We start from the raw sequence: 11,125 nt of genomic DNA on the forward strand, positions 1-11,125 counted from the left end.
CACTGCTACTTTTATTGAGTAAGGCACAGTACATCTTTTCAGATATTGACATTTTCCCCTGTCTACTAGTTTTATAACATTTCCATTCAGTAAACAAGATGAAAATGAAGACTGTGTTGATAATGGCTTTTGCTTTGGTTTTATATTAAAAAAAAAAAACACCAGTAAGCAACTAGTAACAATCTTCACAACAGAGGAAGTAGTATTATTTCATGTCTTTTGGACATAGATGAACTCAATTCTTACTTTAAACCCTATCATGAAGAAGTGATATTGCAAAGTTAATTTCCAGTTTGGCAAAAACTCTCACTCTAACTTTAACCCAAAAGTTCAGTTACCACTGTTCTTCTGTGTATCTTATAGAGGGATTTATTAGAGTAGGGAGAAGAGATTCACTTATAGTCCTTGCTATGTACAAAAATTGGCCATATCAAAAAAAAAAAGTTATAACATAGCATACTAATAGAAGTTAGTTTTTTGTTTGTTTTTATAAGATAAGGGGTGTCTAGGAGGAAAACAGAACATGTGAGCTGAAAAAACAAAACCCATAAGCAGTACAGAATAAATGGAGGCAATACAACACAGAGAAGATAACAGTACAAAAAAAAAGGATACATAATTCCAAGGCAAATACAAATGCCCCATATAAAAATGTTGTAAAAGCAATAGCACAAGAAAGAAAAAGCAATAGAAGAAAAACAGGGCAAACAACCACACTTTGTTGCTTTTCCGCTCTCTCTGAATAAACAACAAAAAAGCAGGTGTAGACTTACCATGCAGTAAAATAACTTCTACTGCTTTAAAGTATTTTTTTTTTTTTTTTTTATCTACAGGAATACAAAAACATCAAAAGAAATGTATAAGAATCAAGAAGACGTTAACTGTTTACTGGTTTGATATCAAAAATGATACCAGCAAACAAATGGCTCCTCTATATAGTAGTCTGTTGACAAGCATTTAAACTCTTAAAATAATGAGTGTTAAAAATTTTACCTTCAAATTTTCTGTGAGGATTTAGGTAAGGTGATCTGAATCATTTTTAATATTCATATTGATAATTCGCTACTAAGATCTGAAATATATCAAGCTATAATATAAATACACTGATTTGAAAACAGTAAAGGGTTATTTTTCTGCAATATTTTTCTTTTTTATTATTATTTTATTTTCAAACTAACATGGAGAGAACTCTGTCAAACCCTCTTATGTCCTTGCATTCTCTTCCCCAATTTTATTTTACAGAAAGGGTAAGATGAAGAGTATCTACATCAACGATGTGCGACTTCTCATTACTGATATAAAAATCTATATTATTTTTTTCCCAAGCATTTCAAGAGGTTCTAGAAAGGAAGAGAGAGTGAGAGAAAAACAAAGCAATGACAAAAAATCCTAAAATGGCACAAAATCATTTCTCCAGGAGGAGGTCATACACAACGAACATTTATAGTTAATAAAACTGTAGTCCATCAGAATAGTATCATAGTTCATAACAAGCACACAAAAGTAGTTGTAAAGGAGATTTACTGAATAGAATAGCGTCACTTAAAATAGGTTATGACTGAAGAAAATTCTAGGCACACTACTGATGAAGTCAATAACGGCTGCAGTGGATCTCTCCTGACATATACGTAGGTAAGATTGGTCTACATTTAAGGAATAAGATCATCTACGTATTGGAATGCATAACACTTTAAAATAATTTGCAAAGTTTTCAGAGAATATTCTTTCCCAGTTAGAAAGATAGAGAACTGAAGGATATGAGAATATCTGATGTTAATCAGTGCTTACCCAATAAGGCAATTATTAGATACATTATGATCTTTAACAGCGATTTCTTGAAAAATAAAAATGTAATTTTTTTGTTTGGTATGAAGTTCTGAAAATGTACAAGCAATTTAAGTCAAATTGCATTCAAGTCTCTTTGTTTCTTATATTATGTAGTACTAGTGAAAACAGGGAAATTTACTGCAACCATAAATGATGTTTGGACCAGACTGTTTATTTGACTAGCAAATAACAGACTTACAAAATGCAACTTCCCTATATATATATATATATACACACACACATATATGTATGCATACCTACACACACACACACTTTGTTATTCTCACTCCTTTATCAGACTGAATGATAATTTCGGTTTTGTATATTTCAGTTTTGCATTCAGTAATAGTGACCTAGTTTTCAGAAAGTTTTACAATTTGTCTCTGAAATAATAAACAGTACGTAAGCCATTTCAGGTATTACAAACGGTCAGGTATAATGGTGTGCTCCAATGCCACTTGCTTTCAACAGACACTCACTTTTCCTTCATCGTGAAGTGGATTAGGCCATTCTATTATACAATTAAGAAAGAATCCACTCCAAATCTTCCACCCAGGGTACTACCAAAGATGCCAAAACACACTGTATTTCAAATTGCAGAGGTCTTTTCAGAAATATTTACTCAGCCAGTGATATAGAAATAATTGAGAAGTATCTATGATCTTCCAGGAAGTACCTTAAGAGAATCAGTGTTAATAATAACAAATACCGCATCTTGTTAACCTAGAGAGGAAAATCTCCACCAACAGAAGTGTAACAGTAAGCATTTAAACCTCAAGTTATTCCAGATAGATTTTTTTTTTCATGTGTTGCTCCATGTTTCACTGAATGTGAAGGATAAGTTTGTAACCCAGATATATTTATTTTGGTTCAGTCCAGCCCTTGGAAATTAGGGCTTCAAAAGTAAGCACTCTCTTACAGGAAAAAAAGATTGCCATACGTTCAAGATTTTGAGTGAAGTGGGAAGAGTTGTTGAAGGATACTGTCAAAACACTGATATACAGTATGCAAGTCTCATTAACTTCTACAAATATTTTATCAAAGAATTATTTAAAAACCTCACATTTAGAGATAAGAAAATACCTTTTCCATACATTTATGTAAAACTTTGTAACTCCATGCTTGCCAAATAGCAACCCATATAGAAAAAGTTGCTTTCATTATTTTTATTATTGTTGTATTTCTTTGTCCAAAATTCTAGATAGAAAGATCTGCAAGAACTTCACTGAACATTCCCGGGAACATTAGACATGAGCCAGTATGCATTTCTTTTCTGTTAAGCCTTTAAGAGATACATCATTACCTAAAGGAAATTATCTTAAAGGTTGCCCCCTACCACTCACATTTTTCTGATTAAATTCTCCCACTCCCCAAGCTGATTTGTTTCATAGGTGTTTTCAGTTTTCTAAAACTGGCTACTCTAAAGCATATACTTACATCTAAAACAGTCTATTTAGTTTCTAGTCTTAGCTTCGTAATGTTTTTGTACTATTACTTAACTGGTGTTCAGTGTATTCATAAAGGAGCTATATATATTATAGGTTGCTAAATGATGTTCTACGTACTATTCCTACTTCCCTGATAACACAGTCACAGATTTCTAGAATTACTGAAATTGAAAGGTACTTATGAAGTTTAACAATATGCAAGAAACTAATGGAGAACATGTGCACACAGACACACCTCAAGAAGCCAGAAAAAAAAAGAAACAAAAAAAACAAAAAAAACAGAAATGATCAAACTAGTGAAGGTTGAGAATCTTCATTCATAATGAAGATTCTTCATTGTTTAGACACACGAGAAGAAAGATTTTTAGTAGTAGCCAGCAACAATCAAAATCTACAGGAAATAGATTCAGTTCATTGACTACAGCTTCCAAAAAAACTAAACTCATTTTTTGTCCTCATAGAAGTTCACAAAAAAAAAAGTAATAATAATTAAAAATTATATATATATACACACACACACAAGGATAGATGTTGGATGCCAGTGTATGCATTCATGGAAAACAAGCAGGAAGAACTTCCTGATCACAATACAAACACCTGCTGAATATTTTGACCATGAGAAAGAGTGCCATCAAATGTACAAGTGGGGAAGCACTACACTGAAGTAGTTTGCATGCTTGTAAGAACATGAGATGCGTTCCAATTAAAAGAAAACACATCTGTGTATCTCATAGCAACAATGACAACAAAAGAGGGGGCAAGGAGGGAGGAGAAAGGAAGGAATCAATACCTTCAACAAAGAAAAAGCACAATAATTTAATGATTCAGAGAGTAAATTAAGATTTTCAAACAAAATGTCAATGCATTAGTTGGAATTCTCCTCGCTAATTCTGTTGCTAAAATAAGTCTGAAAACTCTCATCCATGACAAAGTGTTTCTAGAACTTGATTGAGGGGGTAGAGGGGAGGAGAAGGAAATTATGAGCACACATTTAATCCCCACTTCGTGCTGCACAGGGCTAGAGACATAAATTTAGGCCACCGCAGAGATGTGGTGGGAAACAGAGTTTTAAACAGATGCTAAAGGTCAATCCATTCAGGAAATTTATGGAAAATTTGATAAAACTGAACTACCCCAACCAGTCCCTCATGTTTGGGTCAAATTTCAATTATTGAGAGACCTTTATGTCAGGGGAAAATAATTTCCAGCATTGATAGCATATTCCCTGTCAACATAAATCAGGAAAAACTAGATATAGATGCATCCATCTGCACTTCTCAGGTCTGCAGTTAGAAATCTCTGCGTGTATCTTACTCTACTTAAATGGATTAAGAAATGTCCTTGATCCTCCTGTCCAGCCATGTTAGTTTTACTTGCTCTCTGGACATTTGACAGAAGACTGTACACTTCTGTCCTTCTGCAAAACCTCTTACTTCCGTAATGAAATTATGCAAGGTTTGCTTCAGGTCTGTAAGGCAGCTATTTTTTGAACAGAAAAACGTAGCCTCCCTGATAGCCTAATTTGCACAGAGCTCAATGACATGCAGCTTTCTTGGTTTCTCTTCCTTCTTTTCCCCAGGTCCTGAACAGTTTTATTTCATGAAAGAATCAGAAAAGGAAGGGTGCACCTCATGGATACAGAAATTCATGCAGAGGTTTGGTATGCATAACATTTATGTAACTTAAATGTAAGAAAATCAAACTTAAAGAAGAATTACTATGGATACAGTTTTTCTGTTTTATATTTAGTGTTAAATGTGCCTTAACAGGACATATTAGAAACACATCCCAGGAAATGCAAAATGACAAGCCTTGTTTATCACACCTGGCTAAAGAGCACATGCTGCGTGTTGGAGGCATTGTAAAGAGAGGAAAATTAATTCCAGGTTGATTTTCTGTATAAAGAAAAGCCAAATGGATGTTGCATCCATGTCAAAAAGCCTACCTGACAAACAGTGCAGTCACGAGGCTACTATGCCACTTTCCTTTCAGTCACACCTTACCACAGGTGCAAGAAGTACTATCCCCGCTCTCTTGGGAAGATCTTTTAATGCTGAAGCAGAGGTCTCCTGGCTGCGGTACTTGCTTTCACTCTAATGTCAGCTGGTGATGGAATGGGAAGTAGCAGCAACAGGGGAGAACAAGAGCTATAGCCTACGCGACTGACCTTTCAGATAAGTGTTTGACAGAGCCATCATGTTACTTAGGGGAAATACTGCTGGTGTTCTGGTACGAGAACGCACAAAGACCTTCCACCATAAATGTCAATTAGAAAGTCACATCTGTCACATTTGTGTCCATTTTCACTCCATTTATAGATAGGTCTAATGACTAGCATCAGAGAAAGGAAATATACTGATTTCACAGCAGAGAAAGTCTGTATTAGAGAAAAAAAAGTACATTCCCATTAGAATCATAATTACAATAAGAGAGATACTTGGGACATCACCATCTAAACTCCAAACATCTTTGACATAAAGCAAATGGCAATTGATCACCACAACATGCTGCTTCTCAGCAGCGCCCAGAATTCCTGTTCTATATGCATAAAACCTCCAACCGTGATGCCCTGTAGATGTGATACAAGGTCTAGTTTTAAAACCATTAGCTGAAATCAGATGCAAAGGATCCAGACAAAATTTGCAGAGTTGCACAGTTCTATGTAGTCTGAACTTTAATATTAAATAACAAAGACAATGGAGGAAACATGTAGTTACTACAGGCATTACATATCATTCCTTACAGGCCAAGGTGCAAAGCTACCTCTTAACATCAACTGGTTTGGACAGTTCAAACCTATAATCAAGTGCAACTGCATGTCACAGCCTAACTTTGGCTGTATGAAACTAAAAGATATGGAACAATCTTTATAAGCCAGATTTTCACACTGCAGCGTGAGTAGTTTCTCACATGTGAGAAAATGAAGGTGAAACTAACTTTCTAAATTGCTAAGAACTGACAAAATACGATGTTTGCAGGAGACGTTTGTCTTTGATGCGATTTTCTACTTCATTGAATAGCTTCCCTGGATCTTATTTATGAATGGCTTATCAGAACAGACTCCTACAGACAAAGTTGGCCCTGAGGACCAGTGCAGGAAGTGCCAGTCACATTCAGAAGCGCGTGTTACAATCTGCAGCAGAGCAGGGCTCTGGTCTGGTTCAAGTCTGTCTGCATTTTGCCAGGCCCTAGAAAAGTTTCTTCCCTACATCACAGCTGAGCTCCAAAGGTGGATGCCAGTGGTGGGAATGTCTGAAGTATTAGCTTTCTTATTACTGGAATAAGAAATAACTTTTTGAGTTTTCTTTTAATTTATCTTCTGGTTGGAAAATATAAATATTCTATAATCGAAGAGGCACTGATCAGAACTACTGGACTAGCCATTCAAGGTATGAAATCCAGAGATTAGATGCAGATACTGGTTAGTCTCTTATAAGTACTGTGTGACAAAGCACAGAATATTCATAAGGAGTTCATTCTCTAGGTGAAGAAAAATCAAATTCTATTTCAGCTTGACATGGATAGAGAACTGCATAGAAACTGTTTTTTTCCGCTGGAGTGATCTGCTGTAGGAGTTAGCCATATGCTTTAAATGTGACTGACATGTCTCTGAATTCAATGTGTCACCTGCTGAGTTCAGGATCTGCTGTCTATCTCTCAATGTGTAAAAAATGAATTGCTTCAAAATGATTTATTGCCAGCAAAATAGAATGTGAAAACAACAATAGAAACAGTGCTGTAAAGGCATCCTAAATTTAATAGCACTATTTGATGAGTAAATTTTTTACAAATATAATCAAACACTCTTAGTGTGAAGATTCAGCCTTGATAAAGCTATTGCACAGTCTAGTATCTGGTTTCCTAATTCATTAAGAGTTAATGCCATTAAGAACATGGCAAAATATACTAGTAACAGCCTGGGTTCCATTACAGCTTGTAACTCAGTGTGGAAAATATAGGGTTATAATTTCAATCTGTGGAATTAATCTCACAACTTTTATTTTTTCTTGTAAAGTATCTACAGAAGCATCTTTAATAAAGGATTTTCAATTTCTATTTCTTTTCTACAAACAGGTTACTTACTTTAAAAAGCTCATCTGTGTACATGCTAGCAAAGGCTTGCTACATAGAACTATTTTGAAAATACAGGTTACTCTTCAGAAATTTTGAAATAGATTGGTGTTGATGTTTAGTCTATTTAATATATTAACCTTAGAACGATTAACATAAATGATTAAATTAAGTGACAAATACTGGAGGTAAAAGCTTCAATTCATCAAGATATTTAAGTATAAATACAATTGTCAGGTGAATGCTTCTACTATATAAACAGGATTGCTTCTATGCTTAAAAGTAAGCTTTAAAAATAATAAAAATAAAAATATAATAAATCATAAGGCATACTCAGCTTCTAGAAGAAGTACCCATAAAGTATATTTCCCATCCTTAAAAAAAAATAAAAAAATCAAAGCATAGGGGCTTAGCTCCCTTTAAAGCCAGTATCCATGTCATCCACACTAAGTCACCTGCCAGAGCCATTCCTAGAGCACAAACAGAAGATACTCAAATAGAACTACCATCTTTGTTTCCTGTCGAGCATCTGACCAAAAACCAACCATCAATAACAAAAACAAGTGCTGCTTATTAGGTGTTCCTTGGCTGCCCATATAGGCTATTTTGGTTAATTTTTCTGAGGCCAAATCACTCTCTGATTATTAGGTTGGTAATGACTCTTGCTTATAGCCAACACTGTCAAAGGATCCCACAACTTTCCCTTTAGGTTCTTGCTGTCTCAGATTTGGGACTATAATCTCTAAGATTAGCAAAACGTGGTCAGGCTGTAAGCAGTCAGATGAGTGACACATAACAGGACAGGAACGAGAACAAAGAGTTTTGGCTTTTTTTCCTTCTAGTTATTACTGATGCTTACTTTTTGTTTTCTTGTAGTAATTACTAAAGATTTGGGGAAAAAAACCAATTATTTTCTCTGCGTAAGGCTGATTTTGCATGAGATGGTTTGTTGCTGTTTGGTTTTACAAGAAACAGAAGTAAAGAATGTAAATGACAGTGGTAGCTTGCCAAGTCATGGTAGGTTATTTTAACCACTGATAAGACCTCATTTCTTGCCAGCACTTAAATTTATGCGCTGCCTCTCAGCATACATTTTCTACTGTTTTGTGAATGTTTCCACATTATGCTAACTGCAGAGGAACACTGACATTTTAAAGACTATTAGTCACAGAAATGGAACCAGCAAGCAGGGAGAAGTAAGGATCTACTTTGTGCAGTCTTTCTCCCTTTTGTTAAATAGGTGTAGAACTAGGAGGGAGCCAACTGCTGGGCTTGTTGTTGGTTAGTTGATCTGTGTATGTTTTGTTGGTTTTTGGATATTTCTTAAACTAGTAACTCCTGTGGATAAAACAGATGCTTATGTCCCAGTATTAGTTAAGACTTCAAAGAACAACTGGAATCCCATTGTGGTTCATGGCACATCACAGTTGTCAAAGTTCACTCTGGAAGACTTCCAGTACAGAGAGGTCTTGGAAACAAAAATGCACCACCCCTCCTCCTGATCCACCCCCCCCCCCCCCAAAAGAAAAAAAAAAGAAAGAAAGAAAGAGTGAAGCCACTTGCCCATAGTTATTCTTAAAATTAATTGCGGACTTGACCTGTCAGTGTTGGACTGAAAACCTGACTTGTTTAGCAGATGTAAGGCACTGCCCAGACTAGCCACCCCAGTCAGAGCCCACCAGAGGTATGTGTGTTCCTGAGCAGAAGTATGCGTGCTATATGCTGTGATAAACTACAACATGGAGGTACAGCTGATGTTACAACTACCTTTCTATATGACACAGACAGGAGCGAACGTCACATTTTCTCATTAAAAGGGAGAGGGACTGGAAAAAGTACAGAGGATTTCTTTCCAAATACACTCACAAAGGTGCAAGGCTGCCTCTATCAAAAATTTGATTTGGATTTCCACTGAGCACCGTTGTACCACCTAGCACACAACAGCAGTGGCTAGCACGTGCATATCTTCGCCACAGAGATGACAAAACAGATGACGATGGGATCCCCAACACATTTGTCAGTATCAGTGTCTGCACATATCATTGCCCAGTGACATGAACTTGCATACACAAAATAGACAGCAGTATTGTACTACAACAATACTTTTATACCTAAGCTACTTCCTCAAATACATGAATAACAGATTAAACACAGGAGTTGAAATCAGGTTTTTAGCTTTAAAAGTACATCTGTTCTTTTCCCAGCTTCTTTTCTATAGGTGAGACTCCAGAGCCTTTGACAACAGTTAAGTTTTTCCTAGTGATTGTAATTTTGTCATCTCCCTTCTTTGCTGCATTATGTTTAGCTCTGAAATCAAAACATTTCATCTTGCTTTAGTGTATTTTAACCATATCAACAAAAATAAAAAAAAAATAAAATAAAAAGTAAGAATAAAGCTATATTGCCATTCCAGGAGACTTTGATGGTCTGGACAGATAAATCTTTTGCTTATCACTGAAAGCGGGCAACATGCTATATTACAGATATGAAGGCACTGAAGTTTTACAGATCTGAAATAACTTTTGTGTTTGTTTCTAACTTCCATCACAAAACAGACTGTATTAATGCAGTGCTTCAGCTTATAGAAATCTTGAAAATACAGTGAATGTCATAGCAAATAGCAGTAACAGATTTTTAGTGGCTTAATACTCATAGACGAAAAAAATCCCAAGAGATGTGTTACTGCATGGGTATTTAACAGTATTAATCTTAGAAAGAACAGTAATGTGTAACTTCTTCACAAGATCTCTAACATAAAATGATTTTAAGCAATAATAAAGAAATTGATTTTCTAGAGTGACTTAAGAACAAATTTTGATACATGTAAAAATGCAAGGACATATTGAAATGAAGGGATGGGTAGGTAGATGGGTAGGTTTTCTACACAGGAAAACCACATTCTCCCAGAAATGAGCAGCCAGATTCTGGGATTGCAGTCAGGTATAGGATTATAAGTAAATTTTGTCTCCTAATATTCAAACATGCATACTAGACCTTACATAATTAGAGTTATGTATTTTCAAGGCATACAAGTAAATAAAGGAATTTCCCAGCTTTGCTTTGCAGAAAGGTATCCAGACTAATTACTAATGCATTTTTGACAAAGGGAAGAGAAACATTTATAAAATTACCTGTTGCTTCTCCCCAAAGGTATACTCAACCACAGTTCCAGTCCCCTCCAGTCCCACCTTCCTTGCTGGGGGAAGTTTTCTCAGATCAGCATGGGATGGAGCCACCCAAGCAGGGCTACTGTCTAATAGGAGGACAACCCAGAGCAGAGGGCACCCCATGGAAGGTCAAGAAGAGACCTCTTCAGCCAGAGCACATCTACAAGTACCTAAGCAAGACAAGTGGTGCAACACTGGAGAGAGAGACCAGATCCCACCAAGCACTGAGAACATAATGCAATATTAGGGTCACAAAGAGGTCCAGATGGAAGTCAACCCACAGGTGGAGGTCTGGCTCAAGGCAGGCTGGGGACTCACCAGGTACAGCTGTGGCAGGGACCAGCTGCCCCCAGGCTGAGCTCAGGTGGCCCTGGGTGTTTGGAGACACAGGTGAGGCAGTCAGGGTCATTGAAACTTATTAAGGCATTCAGGACTCTGACAGAACGTTTCACAGGGTGAAAAAAAAAAAAAAAAAAAAAAAAAGGGATTTGCAAGCATTATACTGATATGAAGTATGATATGGTACCTATGTTTTATATTATTATGGGGGCAGATCCCTCCATAAACTACAGAATATGTTAACTCCTTTTCTAAAAAGGTCTTTTTCTGCAG

At 36.1% G+C, this 11,125-nt stretch overlaps 1 long non-coding RNA gene across 1 annotated transcript in view; it reads right to left on the reverse strand.

Annotated features, from left to right (window-relative positions):
* LOC121069817 overlaps positions 1-10,902 on the reverse strand; it is a 29,690-nt gene extending 18,788 nt beyond the window's left edge. Inside the window, exon 1 of the long non-coding RNA XR_005819635.1 lies at positions 10,478-10,902. This is a non-coding gene — a long non-coding RNA (uncharacterized LOC121069817). The remainder of the gene's footprint in view (positions 1-10,477) is intronic.
* Between the last annotated feature and the right edge of the window lie 223 nt (positions 10,903-11,125).

This window comes from Cygnus olor, chromosome 4, assembly GCF_009769625.2.
Source record: "Cygnus olor isolate bCygOlo1 chromosome 4, bCygOlo1.pri.v2, whole genome shotgun sequence".
Taxonomy (NCBI): Eukaryota; Metazoa; Chordata; class Aves; order Anseriformes; family Anatidae; genus Cygnus; species Cygnus olor.